The 22563-nt window shown below is 42.6% G+C and overlaps 1 protein-coding gene across 2 annotated transcripts in view; it reads right to left on the bottom strand.

Annotated features, from left to right (window-relative positions):
• ACSL3 (acyl-CoA synthetase long chain family member 3) overlaps window positions 1-1824 on the bottom strand; it is a 77838-nt gene extending 76014 nt beyond the window's left edge. For both annotated transcript variants that reach the window (XM_001108315.5, XM_015111165.3), the window contains exon 1: window positions 1602-1824. The gene's annotated coding sequence lies outside the window, so the exon portion shown is untranslated. The remainder of the gene's footprint in view (window positions 1-1601) is intronic.
• Window positions 1825-22563: the final 20739 nt, after the last annotated feature.

Genomic DNA, 22563 nt, shown 5'->3' with positions numbered 1-22563 from the left:
ATTTAAGCTTTAAGTCACTGAGTCTAAAGCCTTACAAATTCAATAACTGAGATCCAAAGATACGACGTGACTTGTCACCTTGACCCTTAGGTCCAATGGTCCACTCTGCCCCTACACTCAATGTCATCCTACAAAACCAGTAATTTTTATACAAACGAGAAATCAGGAAAAGTCTAGAGAGAAAACGCATGCGAGAATTACAAGAGAAGGCTTACTCATCCCCAAGTGTGAGGAACTGCACAGAAAAATGCCAGAAAACAAAATAAAGTGTGCAAAAGACTCCCATGTCACACCACCTCTCCCCTATAGTGCTCTTCTAATACACTTTCAGGAGCAACTCAGCAGCACCCTCAACTCTCAACTAATTTGGGGAAAACCAAAATAGGCTGATGATCATGAAAGAAGGTATCATCAAACCACAACTCTCCTGGCCACCCAGACTAAAATCCACTGTGGAAACTATTCAGCCATCCACCAAGGAGAGGCAGCAAAATACAGTGGTTAGATTTAAGAGCTCTGGATTTACACAGGCCTGTCTGAATCCCAGCTTCTTACTAGCTGAGATCTGAGGCAAGTTAATACGTCCAATTGCAGTTTCTCCCGCTGTAAAATGGGAATAACCTCCACCCCAGAGGACTGTTAACAGTGTAAAGACACTGTACATAAAGCTCTCCGAACAGTGCGTAGCATGTAATAAAAGCTCAATAAATGTCAGCTATTTGTCATTCTTTTCAGCTATAATTTCATTCACAAAGCCTATTGCCTTTCTAGCTTCCATATAATTTTAAAGACATTCCTCCAGCCTTTTCATTTTCGAGGGGCCTTTTATACAACAGCTTACAGCACACTTTCTAATATCAGACTTCCTGGGCAAACCATTTGAAAACCTGTGCCTCGGGCTCCTCCTCTGTGAAACGAGCCTGATAACGCCTACCCCGCAGGATTGCTGGTAGTAAGCAGTCCCCGAGTTACACAACCTATCACCAGTGTGTGATTAAAACGCACTTGGGGAAAAGTAAACCTGCAACTCTCAATCCCAAACATCAGTCTTAATCCCAGTCCCACCACCACGATAGTGTCCAGAACCAATCACCAAGGTCGACCCACCTCACGCACCCGATTTCTTCTCACCCCACGCAGCAACAGCCCCTCCCGCCCCCGCCAAGCAAGGGTTTTCCGAAATCGCAGGGCTGAGTCTCCTCCCACGGACACCTCACTGCTGGGGCCGCGGCAAAGCCCCCCTAATTCAAGGGACTGGCCTCCCCACCCCGCCCCACAGCGCCGGGAGGTACGCAGTGCATCCTCCTTGCCTGGTCAGCGCCGCCCCACGCCGTTCGCTCTGCAGCTCCCGGCTCGCGTGGGCTCAGGGCCGAGGTCCCACGTCAGCCGCTTCCCGGACCCCAGCGGGCCGCCTCCCAACCTGCGCGCCACTGCTCCCGGCGCCGCGGGCTGCCCGCGCGCACACCCAGCGGCCAGGTGCGGCGCCGACGTCGGGGTCCCGGGCCCCGAGGCTAGGGCGCCCCTGGGGCCCAGCCAAACTGCACGCGGAGGCCGCACCGCCAACCGGCTCCCGCCGCTCCCACAACCCGCGCCGCACTCACCGCGACGCCGGAGTCCGGGTTCCTCCGGCCTCGGGCCCACGCAGGCCTGGCTGAGCCCCAGAGCGTTCACGCGCCGCGCCGCCGCCCAGGGACCCTGGCGCAGCCGTCGGGGCCGCACTGCGAGGGGACAAACGTCTGCGACCCCGTCCGCCACCTCCTCGTCCCGGCCCCGGCCGCGTTGACAACGGCAATGTCGCAGCCCGGCGCCGGCAAAGCAGCGTCTGTTGAGCGGAACCGCCTGGGACGCTCACCCCCGGCCGGCACTCGTTGCATATGCAGAGAGGCTGCCGCCCATTGGCCCGCGGGCGGTGGCGCGTGCGGGGCTGGGCCTATCGAATTCGGGCCGGGGAGCGCGGTGCTGGCGGCCCGGGGCGGGGTGAGGTTACTACGGGTCATTCCGCGGAGCCGCCGCCGACCGGACCTGGCTGCAGTCTGCGCGGGGCGGGGGCGGGAACGGGGTCGACCGGGAAGGACGAACCGAGGGTGGGGGAGGGGAGCGGGGATCTGCGGCAGGGACGTGGGAGGAGAGGCCAGCCCAGCAGGGTCTGCAGGAGCTGCGTCCCTCCAGGAAAAAAACAACCCCCCCCCCAAAAAAAAACAAAAATATTACAGACGCACAATTACTGCTGTACTGTATAAATTTCAATATAAATTATGAAACAATATGCATATTCTTTTTCGTTTTTAACTGGATTAGTTATCCTGTTCTTGCACAAATTGCTGTCAAATCCTGCCAAATAAAATGGCCTTTGGAACTGCCTGGGGCAAGAAGAGCCTCAAAAACTCAAAGCTTATCCATTATCATTTCTATTGTTTTGGCCTCACTTAACCTTGCATATAACCCGTTTTCCCCTGAATGCACTCACTCACCATGCAAATTTGCTATTTCTTTTCAAAAAATAAAGTTTACTCCAAATTACTGTTTTTGAACGTTCTTAGGAATCCAGTGTTTCTGTATTTTAAGGAGTTTGCCATTGTTTCTCGTTTTAGACACTAAACAAGGAAAAGAAAGCATCCAGTGCAGGTAGACTGCCTCCCCACAGACAAACAAAAAACACACACGCACACTCACACATGCACACACACCCCAAAACACAAATGATTACATGTAGTACAACTGCATGTACTATAAGAGAGAAGACTTTCATTAATCCAGTAATAGTAGGATTGGTCTCTTTTTTTTAACCCAACATATTGTTTAGTTTGTCTGTGAACTTTTCCTTAAGTAGGTGAAAGGTTGCCTTCCTGAGCCAGCCTCAGGCTAAAGCAGGGGCTCATTTCCCAAGAGAATCTCAAAATCAGGAAGCCGCCAGAACTTGAACTAGGTGGAGCGATGATGCACCAAGCAGAGAGCTCACTCACCGTGGGCCCAGGGCCAACTGGGAACCTGAAGGGATGGATACCTGACTCAGGCAAACTGTTCTCCCATTTCAAAATATGGCAGTTCAGTTGCTCATTAATCTGTTGAAACCTTATCAAAGAATACATCCTGAAGATAAGTAGAATGCAGAATTTCTTATCTGAAAAGACATTCGCAGTTCTGCAGAGAGAAGCTGGCTTTAGAAGTGGTACTTCCAGAACCACGAAATCCTCTAGAAAATACTGGTTTTCTTCCAAGAGAAGAAAACTAACATTGAACCTCTTTAGCTATCCGTAAGCCTAAAACAGACTAGAAGAATTCCAACAATATCTTTGTTCGTTATCTCTATATTATGTAATATATATATTATGGATATAGACCTATATTTAAAAGAAAATAGTCCTGGGAATTAAAATTCTAAATTCTCATCTTGTTTGCTGTTTAACGCTTAAGCTAAGTAGAAATATATAGAGACACTTCAGAGATATTGTGGGTGTGGTTGCAGACCACTGACACTTAAAGGGAATATCAAAATTAAGTGAGTCACATGAATAGTTTGGTTTCCCAGTAAATATAAAAGTTATGTTCGCCGGGCATGGTGGCTCACGCCTGTAATCCCAGCACTTTGGGAAGCCAAGGCAGGTGGATCACCAGAGGTCAGGAGTTCAAGACCAGCCTGATCAATATGGTGAAACCCTGTCTCTACTACAAATACAAAAATTAGCCGGGCGTGGTGGCATGCGCCTATAATCCCAACTACTCGGGAGGCTGAGACAGGAGAATCGCTTGAACCCAGGAGGTGAAGGTTTCAATGAGCCAAGATCATGCCATTGCACTCCAGCCTGGACAACAAGAGTGAAACTCCATCTCAAAAAAAAAAAAAGTTATGTTCATACTATAAAGCATGCAATAGCATTATATTTAACAAAACAATGTACATATCTTAATTTAAAAATACTTTATTGCAAAAAAAATGCTAGCGATCATTTGAGTCTTCAGCAAGTTGTAATCTTTTTTTGCTGGAGGAGGGTCTCATCTCAGGGTTGATGGCTGCTAACTGATCAGGGTGATGGTTGCTGAAGGTGGGGATGGCTGTAACAATTCCTTAAAATAGACTACAATGAAGTTTGCATCATAGGTTGACTCTTCCTTTCACAATTTCTCTGTAGCATGCAATGCTGCTTAATAGCATTTTACCCACGTTAAAATTCTTTCAGAATTGGAGTCAATTCTTTCAAATCGCCACGCACAGTGGCTCACGCCTGTAATCCCAGCACTTTGGGAAGCCGAGGTGGGCTGATCACGAGGTCGGGAGTTCGAGACCAGCCTGGCCAACATAGTGAAACCCCATCTCCACTAAAACTACAAAAATTAGCTGGGCATGGTGGTGCACACCTGGAGTCCCAGCTACTCGGGAGGCTGAGGCAGGAGAATTGCTTGAACCTGGGAGGCGGAGGTTGTGGTGAGCTGAGATCGCGCCACTGCACTCCAGCCTGGGCAACAAAGCAAGACTCCATCTCAAAAAAATAAAAAATAAAAAAAATCCTCTCAAACTTTGCCACTGCTTTATTCACTAAGTTTATGTAATATTCTAAATCCTTTCTTGTCATTTTAACAATGTTCACAGCATCTTCAACAGGAGGAGATTACATCTTGAAAGACCACTTTGTTTATTCATATGAAGCAACTCTTCATCCGTTCAAGTTTTATCATGAGACATGGCAATTCAGACACATCTTCAGTCTCCACTTATAATTCTAGTTCTCTTGGTATTTCTAACATATCTGCAGGTATTTCCTCCACTGAAGTCTCAAACCCCTCAAAGTAAACCATGAGAGTTAGAATCAGCTTCTTCTAAAGTCCTATTATGTCAGTATTTTGACCTCCTCCCATTAATTGTGAATGTCCTTAGTGGGATCTAGAATGGTGCATCCCTTCCAGAAAGTTTTCAATTTACTTTACTCAGGTCTGCTGGGCATGGTGGCTTACGCCTGTAATCCCAGCACTTTGGGAGGCCAAGGCAGGCAGATCACAAGGTCAGGAGATCGAGACCATCCTGGCTAACACGGTGAAACCCCATCTCTACTAAAAATACAAAAAAATTAGCTGGGTGTGGTGGCGGGCACCTGTAGTCCCAGCTATTCGGGAGGCTGAGGCAGGAGAATGGTGTGAACCCAGGAGATGGAGCTTGCAGTGAGCGGAGATCGCGCCACTGCACTCCAGCCTGGGTGACAGAGCAGGACTCTGTCTCAAAAAAAAAAAAAAAAAAAATTTCCCAGGTCTATCAGAGGAATCACTATGGCAGCCATAGCCCCATAAAATTTCTTAAATGACTTGAAAATCGAAACTAGTCTTTAATCCATGGTCTGCAGAATGAATGTTCTGTTAGCAGGCATGAAAACAACATTAATCTCCTTGTACAGCTTCATCAGACTTCCTGGGTGACCAGGTGCATTGTCAATAGTAGTAATATTTTGACAGTAATCATATCTTCTGAACAATACTTCTAAAAATGTGCTTAAACTGTCTGATAAACCATGCTTAAAACAGATGAGCTGTCATCTAGGCTTTGTTATTTCATTTATAAAGCACAAGCAAAGTAAGTTTAGCATAATTCTTAAGGACCCTAGGATTTTCAGAATGGTAACTAAGCATTGGCTTCAACTTAAAATCATCAGCTGCAGTAGCCCCTAACAAGAGAGTCAGCCTGTCCTTCATAGCTTTGAAGCCATGCATTGACTTCTCCTCTCTACCTATGAAAGTCTTAGATGGCATCTTCTTGTAATATAAGATTGCTTTGTCTACCTTGGAAATCCGTTGTTCAGCGTAGCCACTTTCATCAACAATCCTAGCTGGATCTTCTAGAAAACTTGCTGCAGCTTCTGCATCAGCACTTGCTGCTTCATCTTGCACTTTTATGTTATAGACATGACTTCTTTTCTTAAACCTCATGAACCAAACTCTGCTAGCACCAAACTTTTCTTCTGCAGCTTCTTCATCTCTCTCAGCCTTCACAGAATCCAAGAGAGCTACGCCTTGCTCTGGAATAAACTTCGGTTTAAGAGAATGTTATGGCTGGTTTGATCTTATATCCAGATCACTAAAAGTGTCTCCATATCATCATTAAGGGTATTTAGCTTTCTTAAGCATTCACTAGAGTAGCACTTTTAATTTTCCTCAAGAACTTTTCCTTTGCATTCACACCTTGGCTAATGGCTTGGCACAAGAAGCCTAGCTTTCAGGCTGTCTGGGCTTTTGAACATGCTTTCCTCACTAGGCATAATCATTTCTAGCTTTTGATTTAAAGTGAGAGACGTGTGACTCTTCCTTTCACTCGAATACCTAGAGGCCATTGTAGGGTTATTAACTGGCCTAATTTCAATATCCCTGTGTGTCAGGGGATAGAGAGGCCCAAGGAGAGGGAGAGGGTGGGGACTGGGGTTGGGGAGGGGAGGTCATTAGAGGAATCAGAACACACACATTTAACAATGATGTTCACCATCTTATATAGGCATACTTCAGATCAGGGTGCCACAAAACAATTACAATAGTAACAACAAAGATCACTGATCACAGGTCACCATAACAGATATTAAAAAAATGAAGAAGTTTGAAATATTGCAAGGATTACCAAAATTTGACACAGAAACACAAAGTGAGCTGATGCTATCAGAACAGTGGTGCCCATAGAGTTACTCAATGCAAGGTTGCCACAAACCTGATATGGTTTGGCTGTGTCCCCACTCAAATCTCATCTTGAATTGTAGCTCCCATAGTCCCCACATGACGTGGGAGGGACCTAGTGGGAGGTAAATGAATCATGGGGGCAGGTTTTTCCTGTGCTGTTCTTGTAATAGTGATTAAGTCTCATGAGATCTGATGGTTTTATTAAGGGGAGTTCCCCTGCACACGCTCTCATGCCTGCCACCGTGTATGACGTGACTTTGCTCCTCCTTCACCTTTCACCATGATTGTGAGGCCTCCCCAGCGACTGTAAGTCCATTAAACCTCTTTTTCTTTTCTTTTTTTCCTTTTTTTTTTCTTTTGAGATGGAGTCTTGCTCTGTCCCGCAGGCTGGAGTGCAGTAGTATGATCTCGGCTCACTGCAATCTCCATCTCCCGGGTTCAAGCAATTTTCCTGCATCAGCCTCTCAGTAGCTGGGAATATAGGTGCGTGTCACCACGGCCAGCTAATTTTCGTATTTTTAGTAGAGACAGGGTTTCATCATGTTGGTCAGGCTGGTATCGAACTCCTGACCTCGTGATATACCTGCCTCAGTCTCCAAAAGTGCTGGGATTGCAGGCTTGAGCCACCGAGCCAGGCCACCTCTTTTTCTTCACAAATTACCCAGTCTTGGGTATATCTTTATTAGCAGTGTGAGAACAGACTAATATACCTCCAATTTGTAAAAAACACAATAAAGCAAAGTGCAATAAAACCAGGTATGCCTGTAGTATTTCTACTTTCTACATTTTTAATTTTTTAATTTTTTAATTTAAAAAAAGTCATGTGTACAATTGATTTTGTCTTGAAAAGTTTTCAATATATTTTTATTGACAGCTTTTGAGAATTACAGAATTTGGCTATATTTTCCTTCTTTTTATAAAAATTAAATTCAGAAACTATTATGTCCAACTGAATGAGAACATCTACAGGAGTACAGCAGTTCCTTTATAGTTTTGCTATTTGTCCAAATAACAGGGACATTGAGAAGGGATGTCTTCATAATTCTCATGAATACCTAATGATCTGTTTCACATGAAGGGCGGCAGAAATAGTCTGTGACTAGATAATAAAATACTATGAGCACTTTCCATAATCATTATAGTACAATACCAAGACCAACTGATGTTTAAAATTTTTACAGAAATCTTTTAGTTCTTTCACTTCTGGTGAATTTTGGGGGCAGAAGATAGGAGTTAAGGTGGCATATAATACTATATGTTTGAGTTCAGATGACTCTGGCTTCGAGAACAGAACATTCAACAAAAAACAGTTTTTAAAATGACATTTATTGTCCAGGTGTAGTGGTTCATGCTTGTAATCCCAACACTCTGGGAGGCTGAGGTGGGAGGTTTGCTTGAGGCCAGGAGTTCAAGACCAGCCTGGGCAATGCAGAGAAGTCCCATCTTTAAAAAAAAAAAAATTGGCCAGGCATGGTGGCTCACACCTGTAATCCTAGCACTTTAGGAGGCCGAGGTGGGCGGATCACAAGGTCACAAGGTCACAAGGTCAAGAGGTCGAGACCATCCTGGCCAACATAGTGAAACTCTATCTCTACAAAAATACAAAAATTAGCTCGTGGCGCACACCTGTAGTCCCAGCTACTCAGGAGACTAAGGCAGGAGAATTGCTTGAACCTAGGAGGCGGAGGTTGCAGTGAGCCGAGATCGTGCCATTGCACTCCAGCCTGGCGACAGAGTGAGACTCCGTCTCAAAGTAAATAAATAAATATTTTAAAATACAAAAATTAGTCAGGCATGGGGGCTCATGCCTGTAGTACCAACCACTTAGGAGGCTGAGGCAGGAGGTTTGCTCGAGTCCAGGAGTTCGAGGCTGCAGTGAGCTATGATTGTGACAGTGCACTCCAGCCTGGGCGATAGAGCGAGACTCTGTCTCAAAAAAAAAAGAAAAAAGAAAAAAAAAAAGACATTTACTATGTCACATAAAAAGAACTAAGGAGGCAGGGCAAGTCCAAGGTGAGTTCAGGGACTCTGCATATCATTGAGGACCTGGGCCTTCCCTGTGTCATTCTCAGCATATTGGTTTCATCCTTAGACTGTCCACTCATAGTCACAGATGGCAGTCACAGTTTCATATATCTCATGAACACACAGCAGCATCTGGCCAAAGAATAAGGGCATGTTCCCTAAATGCCACTTTTTATTAAGGAGGAAATCCTTTCTCAGAAGACTCACGACAGACCCCTCCACAAATCTCATTGCCAGGAACTGAGTCACACATCCATATCTTACCTGTAAAGGAGGCTGGGAAAGTGTTAAGAGGCATTTTGGGCTTCTGGAATGGAAAGGAGGTACTATCAGCACAAAGGAAGCCATGGGAAGGGATACATGCGGGAAAGCCTAACTAGCAACATCTGACATGAATATCACTATCACCTGAAATTACCCATTTTGGACTAAAAGTGGCTTAAACGATAAAACCATCTGTTGTTTAACTTTACAAAATGTCCAGAGGAAAGCAGTTCCAAGGCTGCTTTTGGGGTTTTTTGTTTGTTTATTTGTTTTGTTTTTGTTTGAGACAGGGTTTATTCCCATCTCCCAGGCTGCAGTGCAGTGGCACGGTCTTGGCTCAATGCAACCTTCGCCTCCCAGGCTCAAGCAATTCTCCTGCCTCAGCCTCCCAAGTAGCTGGGACCGCAGGCGTGCACCACCATGCCCAGAGAATTTTTGTGTTTATGTAGAGATGGGGATTCGCCATATGGGCCAGGCTGGTCTTGAACTCCTGACCTCAGGTGATCCACTCACTTCAGCCTCCCAAAGTGCTGTGATTACAGGTGTGAGCCACCACTCCCAGCCCTAGGGCAGCTTTAAAGGCTCAATAATGTCATCAAGGACCCAGATCCTCCTGTCTCTCTGCTCATTCTACCATTCTCGGTCTCTATGTTGTCTCTCTCCTCATGGTGATAAGATGGCTGCCACTGCTCCAGATGTTATCTTACACAACACTTCTAAAGCCAGAAGAGAAAAGCAGTTTCTCCTTACATACCAGGATGGGTTTATTGAACAGCTACATCTTTCCAAGATGCACTCATTTCCCCTAAACCAATCACTGGCAAATGAAATCACCCTGATAAATCTATCTCAATCCTAGATCATCTACTAGGGTCTGGGGAGGGTATTCTAGCTACTAGGGACACAGTAACATTTGACCTTTGGTTCAAAGTACTATATATGCCACATTTTGAAGGACAAGACTCCACTCCAATAGAATATCATCCTCAGGCTGGCTCCTTTGCTTGGTTTTTAACAGGATTCTAAGGGTTCCATCGGGTGGTACTTCTCAGTGATGAGGCACTTGGTAGAGCCCATAGGTCCCACTGTCACATGCTCATTGCTGCTCCTCTGCCATAAAGTGGGCCTTCACTCCCAGAACGAGGCTATGTAGGAATCTATGATGGCAAATCAGACATTTTGTGAGCCCTCGGATTGTGGTACTAGCAAGGCTCAGTGGGCAGAAAAAGCAAACTCACGCCTAGGTTATAGATCTATCCCAGAAAGAACAAATCAATGGCTTAGGCACTGGTAGAGGCACTAAGGTGGAGATTCACAGATGTCATCAGCACATCCTAGACATGGGAACGCTAAGGGGATGTGTGCAGGGCACCCAAAACCTCTGCTACAAGTGGGCAATCAACAGTGGCTGCTAGGCTGGGCGCGGTGGCTCATGCCTATAATGCCAGCACTTTGGGACGCTGAGGCAGGTGTAACATTTGAAATCAGGAGTTTGAGAGCAGCCTAGCCAACATGGTGAAATCCTGTCTCTACTAAAAATACAAAATTAGCTGAGCTTGGTGGCACATGCCTATAATCCCAGCTACCCAGGAGGCTGAGGCAGGAGAATTGCTTGAACCCAGGAGGCGGAGGTTGTGATGAGCCAAGATCGAGCCAGTTCACTCCAGCCTGCGCAACAGAGCAAGACTCTGTCTCAAAAATAATAAAAAATAAAAATGAAAAACCGTCGCTGCCGTTTTTCCTTATGTTAAAAAACTGGAACGTATGCATATTTTGTGTGTGTGTGTGTGTGTGTGTGTGTGTGTGTGTGTGTATTTTTTTGAGATGGAATTTTGCTCCTATTGTCCAGGCTGAAGTGCAATGGCGTGATCTTGGCTCACTGCAACCTCCACCTCCCAGGTTCAAGCAATTCTCCTGCCTCAGTCTCCCGAGTAGCTAGGATTACAGGCATGTGCCACCATGCCCGGCTAATTTTGTATTTTTAGTAGAGACAGGGTTTCTCCATATTGGTCAGGCTGGTCTCAAACTCCAGACCTCAGGTGATCCGCCTGCCTTGGCCTCCCAAAGTGCTGGGATTACAGGCGTGAGCCACTGTGCCCAGCCTCGAATATATTTCAAGGAATTTTCCAGTGACTGAATTTCAAAGAAAGAATCAGGAGAAGAATTCTAAGAGTTTCTGTGGCCAAACATCACTCCGTCTTTCTAGGAAGTCCTTCTTTTCAACACAGGCTCTCAGCTTCAGGAGTGAGGCTCATGGTTGATCACGGGGCGAGACATCACAATGGGATGTCTCCTACATCCCCTCCAGGATTTATAAAGATCTCTAGGGATCGAGAGTCTTCCGCTACCTTCAATGACACTAGATATTTGTCAACGCTCTCAATAAGCAATTTCTTCAACCCAAGGTAATTTGATTCTGTTCTACTTTAATGATTAAAAACTGACTAGCCTTCTTTAAATAACTCTTCACATGCATGAAATAGTTTGTCTTCTTTTTCTTTTCCAAGCTAGACAAAACTTTTTTTTAACTTTTATTTTAGATTCATGTTCAGGTTTGTTACAAGGGTATATTGTGTAATGCTGAGGTTTAGGGTATAATTGCACCTGTCACTCAGGCAATGAGCACGGTATCCAACAGCTAGTTTTTCAACCCTTGTCCTCTCCCTCACGCCTCCTATAATCCTCAGTGTCTATTGTTCTCTTCTTCATGTCCATTTGTAGTTCTTTGAGAAATCTCCAAACTGCTTTCCATAGCAGTTGAACTAATTTACATTCCCTCCTATATCGTGAAAGCTTTCCTTTTTCTCTGCAGCCCTGCCAGCATCTGTTATTTTTTGACTTTTTAATAGTCATTCTGACTGATATGAGATGGTATTTCATTGTGGTTTTGATTTGCATCTCTCTAATGACTGGTGATGATGAACATTTTTTCATATGCTTGTTGGCCACTTGTGTGCCTTTTTTTGAGAAGTGTCTGTTCACATACTTAGCCCGCTTTTTAATGGGATTATTTGTCTTCTGCTTTTAAATTTTTTTTAAGTTCCTTACAGACTCTGAATATTGGACCTTTGTTGGATGCATAGTTTGCAAGTACTCCCATTCTGTAGGTTGTCTGCTTACTCTGTTGATAGTTTCTTTCACCGTGCAGATGCTTTTTGGTTTAATTACATCTCACTTGCTAATTTTTGTTTTTGTTGCAATTGATTGGAGGGCTTAGCCATAAATTATTTGTCAAGACTGATGTCCAAAATGATATTTCCTAGATTTTATTCTAGGATTTCTACAGTTTGAGGTCTTACATTTAAGTTGTTAATTTATCTTGACTTGATTTTTGCCTATGGTGATAAGTAGGGGTCCAGTTTCATTTTTCTGTGTATAGATAGCCAGTTATCTCAGCACCATTTAGTGACTAGGGAGTCCTTTCCCCATTGCTTATTTTTGCCAGCTTTGTCAAAGATCAGATAATTATAGATGTGTGGCTTTATTGTTGGGTTCTCTATTCTGTTCCATTGGTCTATGTGTCTTTTTTTGTACCAGTATCATGATGGTTTCATTACTGTAGCCTTGTAGTGTAGTTTGAAGTTGGGTAAAGTGAGGTTTCAGGCTTGTTGGTTTTGCTTAGGATTCTTTTAGCTATTTGGGCTCTTTTCTGGCTCCACATGAATTTTAGACTAGTTTTTTATAGTTCTGTGAAACATGACATTGGTAGTTTGATAGCAATAGCATTGAATCTGTAGATTGCTTTGGGCGGTATGGCCATTTTAACAATATTGATTCTTCCAGCCCATGAGTACAGAATGTTTTCCCATTTGTTTGTAGACAAATCTTTTTTAAAAAAAAGTCTCTCTGAAATGACCTGTTTTCTATCCCTTTGATTATTTTTAGTGCACTTTTCCCCTTTTCATCATTTGGAGAATAAAATAGAATACCCAGATTTTAACCAAGGACCTGACAATTGTAAAATATATTGAAAGGGTCTATTCCCAGCCCTTATACATCAGAATGTCATTAAAATATCCTAAAAATGCATTTGCTTTTTAAAGTAGCAATGCATACTTTTTTACTCCTGTTTCATTTTGATTGATAATAATTCTCAGTTAAGGAAGTGGACATTTATGAGCTGCACACTCTTGTGTGTGTAGAAGTCCCTTTGAATCTATTGTTGGGCTTGTTTGTTTGCTGTTCTATGTATGAACCTCTGCATATAAAGTCTTTTATATTATACTTACTAAAGCTTCCCTGAAATTTATCCATTTGTTTGGGCCGTTCTATTTTATCAGTATATATGTAAAGAACCCTGAATTCAGGCAGTTTCTGAAATAACATTTTCTCTCCAAAATAGCTGTAGCTCTATTATTTCTTAAGTCTTTTATAATATAGACTTTATATGTTTGATTAAAAAGAGAAAACCAAGATCATTAGAATTAAGTTTGGTTGTATGTAACTAAGAATGCAAAATAATAGTAGTTAAAATACATAAAGATTTTTATTTTACATAAAAGGAATCTGGAACTTGGTAATCTAGGGCCAGTATGGAAACTCCATGAAATCATCAGGGACCCAACCCAAGATGCTTCTCTCTTTTTGTTCTTCCAGCCTCCGTGTGTGACTTACTAGTGTCTGATGTCTATATCCAAAGTCATCAAATGGCTGCTGGGGTTTTAGCCATCACATCTGTGTTCCAGGCGTCAGAAAGAAAGAAGAGGCAATGCAAAAGGGATGCAATTCCTAGTAATTCCTTTCAAGAGTTTTTTTTTTTTTTTTTCAGCACAACACCTCATCTTACATCACATTGGTCAGAGTATCACCACATACTAAGGAAGCCAGAACATAGGCATAAGAAGCACACAAAGGCATCTGAAATAAAATCTGGGTGCTGTTACTAACTGTGAAGGGCAGAAGAGTTATCGGGTAAGCAACCAACAGTCGCTGCCCTCTTGATAAAGGTAGGGTAGCTGAAGAAAGGCACAATATATTGGGTGCTGAAAATACTACTTCCGGGAACCTGAAGATAGTTCAAGTTCTTCTTTAGGGCCAGTGGAAGTCCTCTTCTTTGTTTCTCCCTTTGATTTAGAAGTTGTGACAATACAGAGCAGTTTTTTTTTTTTTTTTACATTTTTCTAATAAAGAGCCTTTATATAATCGTGAAATACATAAACAGTCCCTGAGTGTTCTCCAACATCATTCATATTAATTTCTTTTGAAGTTCCTTAATGAACTTACTTCTCTTTTCTCTGGAACTGCTGTGGTTTCTCTATATCAATGAAAATATTTGGAAGCCAAGCCTGAGGTTTCGGGGGTAGTCCTTTAAATCTCATGTTTATTTTATATTTACAACACATCTCAATTTGGACTAGCCACCTTTCAAGTGCTCAATCACCACATATGGCTAGAGGCTACTGTATGGATCAGCTCAGTTCCAGACTATAAGATGCATGAAAACAAGAAAGCATGTCTGTTTCACTCACCACTGTATCCCAGCACCTAGTACCGTGCCTGATGTGTAATGGGCACTCAATGTGTGTTTGTTGAATTAGTACATTTGAGGGGAAGGATGTTTAAAATATTTGTCAGCAAAGGTGCTGACAAAACAGATAAGTCACTTTAGTTTTTCTCTTTTGCTTTTTCAGATCTTGCCTGTCGAAAAGCTTTATTGGCCGGGTGCGGTGGCTCACACCTGTAATCCTAGCACTTTGGGAGGCCAAGGCGGGCAGATCATTTGAGGTCAGGAGTTCAAGACCAGCCTAGCCAACATGGTGAAACACCGTCTCTACTAAAAATATGAAAATTAGCCAGGTTTGGTAGTGTGTGCATGTAATCCCAGCTACATGGGAGGCTGAGGCAGGAGAACCACTTGAACCCGGGAGGCAGAGGTTGCAGTGAGCCGAGATGGTGCCACTGCACTCCAACCTGGGCAGCAGAACGAGACTCTGTCTCAAAAAAACAGAAACCCTTGTAACGTTTATATTTTTCTTACCATTATAAGGAGAGTTTCCAGTCTAGAAATTTTTAATGAAGCAAGACCATGCCATCACAACCAATGTTTTAAAAATAAACTGCTTGTAAAGGTTATTAGTATGCATCTTGCTAGTAATTTATTCTTGTTTTTACTGAATCTCTACTGATCTTGGGGAACATTTCTAGGACCCATACACAAATATGAAAACATTTTATATGTTGTATATTTTATCTGTTTTATATATTTTCTGTGTAATCTTTAAATCACAACACTCTTGTATTCATTATGTCATCATACTTTGCTTAAGAGCATATTTCTCAAACTTGCGTAAATTGTGGAAGTATCAAAGGATTAACTAATAGTCTACCGAGAGTGCCTATTTACCTCACCTAGGTACAAAACAGCTTTACTTAAAATTTGGGAAATCCTGTCACTTTACTGCTGTGTTACTTAAAATGTGTTTCATGGGCCAGGAGTAGCAGCAGCCATACTTAGGAGTTGCTAGAAGTGCGGAGTCTCAAGCCCAGATCTACAGAGCTATGCCCAGATCTACTGAATCAGAATCTGCATTTTCACAAGAGTTTAGCCAAATGACTCATGCGCACATTAAGGTTTGAGAAGCACTGACTCAACATTATTGTCAGTTCCTTTTACCACCAAACGTGGATATATTCGCGGCTTACTTTAGAGCCAGGCACAGAGAGAAGAAAACGATTGGCCCAGAGAACAGATACAGGAGCTCTGATTTCTAGTGCCTTGGCATGCGGAACAGGGACCTCATGGAGCTTTCTGCACGTAGATGGAGGAAAGGCTTGGGGAAGAGCGATGGGAGGACAGACCTGATGTTTATACCAGTTGTTTGCTACTCATCCAAAAAGCAGGAGCTCCTGCCAGTCCCTGAGCATCTGGGCTAAGCAAAAAAATAAAATAAAATAAATATATACATATATATTTTTTTATATATATATGTATATATTTAGCTGTTTTGAAGAACCAAGTTTAGAGGCCACGGAGGGCAGATCACTTGAGGTCAGGAGTTCGAGACCAGCCTGGCCAACATGGTGAAACCCCGTCTCTACTAAAAATACAAAAATTACCCGGGCATGGTGGTGCATGCCTGTAATCCCAGCTACTAGGGAGGCTGAGGCAGGAGAATGGTTTGAGCCCGGGAGGCAGAGGTTACAGTGAGTCGAGATCGTGCCACTGCACTCCAGCCTGGGTAACAGAATGACACTCTGTCTCAAAAAAAAAAAAAAAAAGAGCCAGGTTTATTCCAAAGTGTCAACTAACCTTAAAGACAACCTTCCCTACGCCCACCCTCTCATGGAACTAAACTGAGTGATGACAATGAGTATGCAACAAAGTCACATGCTTCCCAGCCTCACTTTACATCGATGGGATTAAGTCAAAAAAATCAAAGTAATTCATCACACATTCATTTTAACTACAAAATTGCAAATTCTCATCTATCCACTTCTGAATCAGCTACTTTTAGCAAGTACAGAAAGAAAACCACCAAATGACCAATTAGGGAGAATTTTTTGGTTTTGCTGAGATACCTCATCATAGCCCTCCCTATTACCACTATTAAAGCAACTCTAAAAAATAATAATTTCACTCAAAACGTTAGGACACATTTACCAGGAGTAATCATGTGAAAAACACACTCTCCTAGGGAATAAAGAACGTGATACATAAAATTGCAAAACTCTAATCTATACAATCACAACAAAATTCTAGCTATTCGATCATTTATAAAAGATTATCTCCAGCATGGGCCTCTGGTTGCATTGTCTGCCCAGCAACCCCTCCTACTTTTTATATTAAAAGCTATCTCTTACCTTTGGAAAACAACCCTCCCAATTCTGTGTGTTTCTAGTGGAACTGCAGGTCATCAAACCTCATCCACATTAGCCACAGAAGTGGGTACAGAAACCAACCTGCCAATCAAAACATCCCCTCTCCCCTTACCACAGGTATTGGTTCAAAGGGTGGTCAGATGGTCCAGGGAAGACCAATTAGAGTTCATCCCTGGCATTTTACATCTGTATCCTGGGAGACTGATTTGGAATATCCAAGCTGCAAGTTTACTGAATTCATATCTACTCTCTCTTAGAAGCCATCTGGCCAACAAGCAGAGAGTGGAGCCCAGCAAAGAGATGGGGATGTGGATCCCCAAATCTAGTAGTGCTTGAGGTCAACACCACCCCTATTATTTCCTGTAACATGATTCAGTATACTCTGTGGAAGGGTATGTATGTGCCTACGTTTACTTAAGCTAGTTTGAGGTCATTCATAACTCAAACTTCCTGATATATACAAACAGGAAAATGAAAGAATGTTAAAAGGAAATTCATTGACACTTAGAAAAGTAGCTTGTTACTATTGTGAAATTGCCGTTATGTCTTTACTGAACAAACATTTAGTAAGACATTATGCTGGTTCCTGTATGTGTTTTGCAGATATTCGATCATCCTGTTTCTGTAAAGCAGGAATCATATTTCTAGAGCTTCCTTTTCTTCCTGCACTAGGTCATGCAAGCTCAGGTTTCTGAGTGAATACAGCAAAAGAGAATCATAAAGCAGTGTTTTCTTTTAGACAGATCATCTGACTGAATTTCTTTCTCCTTTTCTGCCTTGGCTGACTTGGTGAGTAGTATAAAATTTCCATAGACTATTCTCAAAATCAAAATGCTAGGATGGGAAAATAGTACTCATTTATTGCCTTTGTGTTTTATCTCCTAGAATTAGTAGAAGTACTCATTTATTGAATCAGTGTTATATATACAATTTTCTTTTTAATCTGACAACTACCCCAGCAGGCATCTCCCTGTTTTACAGAATAAAACACTGAGACCTGTGAGGTACCTTCTTGAGATCTTGAAACTAGTGAGTGGTATAACCTGGATATACACCCAGGCCTGTCTAACTTTCTATAGCTCATCATTTTCTCCCTGGCACTACATTACTTTCCAGAAAAAAGGGCAGTATAGTCAGTCATCCTGGTGATATATATATTTTTTCTTTTTTTCTTTTTTTTTTTTTCCTGAGGCAAAGTCTTGCGCCCAGCCATCTGGTGGTATATTTTATATCACACCAAAGCCCATATACTCCAGTCTCTTGGAAGTGTATTCAACATTCTATGAACTTCAGCGTGAAACAGTTGGCATGTTAGATAAGTAATCATAAGATCGAGCCTAAATTAGGGCCAGGCGCAGTGGCTTATACCTGTAATCCCAGCACTTTGGGAGGCCAAGGCAGGCGGATCACTTGAGGTCAGGACCTCGAGACCAGCCTGGCCAACATGGTGAAACCTCGTCTCTACTAAAAATACAAAAAGTAGCTAGGCGTGGTGGCACATGCCTATAATCCTAGCTACTCGGAAGGCTGAGGCAGGTGGATTGCTTGACCCTGGGAGGCAGAGGTTGTGGTGAGCCGAGATGGTGCCATTGCACTCCAGCCTGCGTAACAGAGCGAAATTCTGTCTCCAAAAAAAAAAAGAAAAAAGAAAGAAAGAAGAGGAAGATGAAGAAGTTAAGAAGGAAGTGGAGCACAGGGAAGAGGAAATTTCTTCCAGATTAAAAAAAAGAGAACTCGACACAAGAACAATTCTTCAAAGATTCAATTTATGAAATTACCACATAGGGAGGAAAAAGGTATTTACCTTGATTTATCTGAAAAAAAGGAACAGTAAGCATTGTGGTAAAAGAAGGAAAGAAAGAAAAAAAAACCCTGAATTTTAATAGAAATTAGGAATACAATTAGAGCTCCATTACTGCCACTAACATAGCCATCCTCCCAGGTGCAAGATTTGCCAAGCAGGTCTGGAAAAATTGGAAAGTCAGTGAGCTTTGCTATTGACACGGCCCCACTGAGTTCCTCCACCCATACGAATGTTCAACACACCACCCGGCCCAGCCCAGCCTTCCCTATTTAGGCTTGGGTACAACCATTCCTAACCCCTCCCTGCCCTTCAAAACTTGCCCATCCTGTACATCATTACCAAACAGCATGTTCGCTGTTTCTCATAGCTTAATCTTTTCATCTTGTGACACGGACTTGAAAAAGTTTCTGAAATATATTGCTGCATTACGTTATTGCTGCATTACATATATAAAATAAAAATACATATTAGGTTGGTGTAAACCGCAATTACTTTTGCACCAACACAATAGAAAAAGGACTAGAAAAGTATGCCATATAACATATACCTAATGCGTGTGAGGCTTAAAACCTAGTTGAGGAGTTGATAGGTGCAGCAAACCACCTTGGTACATGTATACCTGTGTAACAAACCCACACATTGTGCATATGTATCCTGGAACTTACAGTAAAATATTAAAAAAAAAAAGAAAGAAAGAAAGGAAAAGAAAAGAAAAGAAGAGGAGGAAATGGTGAACTGAGATTGTGAAACGAGAGCAGGTTTTTACCTTTCGTCCCATGTATTTCTGTCTTTTTTAATCTTTTAAATTAAGCACATATTCATATATTACCTATATAATTATTTTTCATGAGTGAAAGAAAATATGAGAAAAATTATATTTAGCTTATCCTCCCCTTCCCAAGGAAGTTTTAAATAGCAGCCTTTTAGAGAGGATTTCTAAATACATAGAAGGGATTTAAAAGAGAGGTCGGTTTCAGATATCTCTGGGGTTGGATGATGGAGTAAGACAGGAAGTGTTTTCTGCGGCTGGGATGTTTTAATTCAACTTTACTCTTGCTGTGTATGTGGGCAGCACCTACATAATCACTGTCACCGTCACCTGCACAGCCACCATGTGACACAAACCTCTATATTTCTATATGCTCTTACACTGAGTTACAAGGTTTTAAAGGATACTAGCTGGATGCAGGGTGACCTCTGGAAGGGAATGGTCAAGTAAAAGTCAGGGGACTGTCTCCTTTATCTATAATGTTTCAAACAAGAATGTATTCATGTTTTGCTTAGTAATTAAAAATGTAAAACAAAATACATTTGGAAAACCCTTTTTTTTTTGGAATATGTGAATGGAATGGGGAGTAGGTGTGCTCCATGTAAGCGGGCCACAGTTAAAGTAGTTTGAGATTACCACTCCCTTCCTGTACTGCATGCCCAGAGAGTCACTGGCTGAGATGATTTGGATGGAAGGAAGCACATCCATGTCACATGATCACAGAACATCTGTATTCACATTTTTTCTATATGTGTCGACTATTCTGATTTCTATATTAATAAATACTCTTTAGGTTGCAAGCGACAGAGATCCAAATTGAATTTCCTTATTCAAAAAGGAGAATTTGTCCGGGAGTGGTGGCTCATCCCTGTAATCCCAACACTTTAGGAGGCCAAGGTGGGTGGATCACCTGAGGTCAGGAGTTTGAGACAAGCCTGACCAACATGGCAAAACCCTGTCTCTACTAAAAACACAAAAAATTAGCTATGCGTGATGGTGGGCACCTATAATCCCAGCTACTTGGGAGGCCGAGCAAGGAGAATTGTTTGAACCTGGGAAGCAGAGGTTGCAGGGAGCCGAGAGCGCACCATTGCACTCCAGCCTGAGCGACAGAGCAAGACTCTGCTTCGAAAAAACAAACAAAAAAAAAAAAAAAGGGGGGGGGGAATTTATTTTATCATGTAACTAGAAAATCAAAACCAACAGGCTTGGAGTCATGCAAAGTTGGATTAGGTACTCAAAACGTTACCAGCAGCAATGTGATTTTATGCCTCTCAGGACCTCTTCCTTTTACATAGGCCTCATTCTCAAATCTTCTTACAGATGGAGGCAAAAATGGCAACTAGTCACCACAGGCTTATAATTCCACTTTATATTTCCACCAAAAATCCCACTGGAAAAAGAAACGCTCTTTCTAGATAGCTCAGAGAATGTCCTGGTGTTTAGTATCGTTGGTCTGGCTTGTGTTATGTGCCTATCACTGAACCGACTGCTGAGGCAAAGGGAGTGGAATGTTATGATCAGACAAACCTAGGCCCTGTACTTATCAATGGAGTGAAAGCTTGCAATCAGCCCCACCTGGACCACGGGGATTGGGTTGGTATCCCTAAGGCATATTAAGGTACCATTACTCAAAGAAAGGCGAAGTATCACTGGGAGGCAAAAGCAAGGATGTCCACCAGCTTCTGGGATGAGTGGTCACACTGAATAATCCAGGCTCATTGTCATTACTGCCCTTTTGATATCTCCAATGTCTGTCTAACAAGCTCTGACTTTCAGGTCTCAATCTATTCATCTTTTCTCTTCAACCCTGACATCTTAAGGAGCCCTTAGGACATTACTGTTGTTGCTGGGAGGGGTTGTCTATCAACTCCTTGTGATTTGGACTGAGATGGAATTATTTTATTTTGTTTTGTTTTGTTTTATTTCAAGATGGAGTTTCGCTCTTGTTGCCCAGGTTGGAGTGCAATGGCACGATCTTGGCTCACCACAACCTCCGCCTCCTGGGTTCAAGCAATTCTTCTGCTTCAGCCTCTCAAGTAGTTGGGATTATAGGCATGCGCCACCAAACCCGGCTAATTTTTTGTATTTTTAGTAGAGAGGGGGTTTCTCCATGTTGGCCAGGCTGGTCTCAAACTCCCGACCTCAGGCGATCCGCCCACCTCGGCCTCCCAAAATGCTGGGATTACAGGCAGAGCCACCATGCCCAGCTGAGATGGAATAATTTTCTAAGCAGGAAGCATTGATTCAACATGTCTTTCATTCCCTCCTATGTATCAGACATATGCTTGATGCAGTTTCCATCTGTAATAATTAGCCTAGTGAAGGCACCACACAAGAAAATCCATGTGATAAGGATTCTGCACAGGCTGATAATTGGGAGGGTTACAAAGAACAAGCTTCCAAATCAACTCAGTTGTCAGAACATATCTCTAAGAAATGATGCTTGAGCTAAGACCATGAGGACACATAAAAGTTGGGCAGAGAAGTAGAGGACAAGGGAGTGGGTGAACATTCCAAGCAGAGAGAACAATTTGTGTAGAAGCACATAGGCAAGATGGGCAATGGCATATTTTTAGAATTACAAGTTGGCCAGGATGACTACAGCTCAAGTTGTGTGTAGGAAAGTGGCCCGAGAACATGTGATGAAGAACATGAATAAACTTGTCAGCCATGTCAAGCCTGGATGTTTGAAATTTATCTTGTGAAATTTACCTTGAGCATTAGTCACTTTTAGGTAGAAGAAAAGTATGACCAAATGTTATCTCGTTTGTTTGTTTAAGCATTCTTTAGAGAAGAAAAATTGCAGAAGACTAAGACTGGAGATAGGGAGACAAACACAGTCTACTGTAGTGTTCTGGGTAAGTTTTAATAAGGAGGAATTAATCAAAGCACAATGAGGGTGGAGAAGAGGGACTGAATTATCAAGGTACAGGAGATACTATTGACAGGACAGGAAAAGAAAGTAGGGTGCAGGAAAAGAGAAGAGGAAAGGGGGGATTCCCAGCTTTCTGGCTTGGGTGATTGGTTGGTTGATGTTTTTATTCAAACAGAAACTCAGGTTTCAGAAAAAGATGATGACTATGGTTGGGTGCATCCAGTTGGAAATTTGTGGTGGATAGATGAATCTAAATTCAGTGGAGCTGCCAGGCTAGAGATGTAGATGTCCTCAGGCCAATGTAGCTGAAGCCATGTTTGCAGATGGGATCAGTCAAGGGAGAACGTACAATATGAA

The sequence above is a fragment of the Macaca mulatta genome, chromosome 12, assembly GCF_049350105.2.
Source record: "Macaca mulatta isolate MMU2019108-1 chromosome 12, T2T-MMU8v2.0, whole genome shotgun sequence".
Lineage (NCBI taxonomy): Eukaryota > Metazoa > Chordata > Mammalia > Primates > Cercopithecidae > Macaca > Macaca mulatta.
Note: the sequence above shows the minus strand (reverse complement) of the source record. Positions and strands in the feature narration are given on the sequence as shown.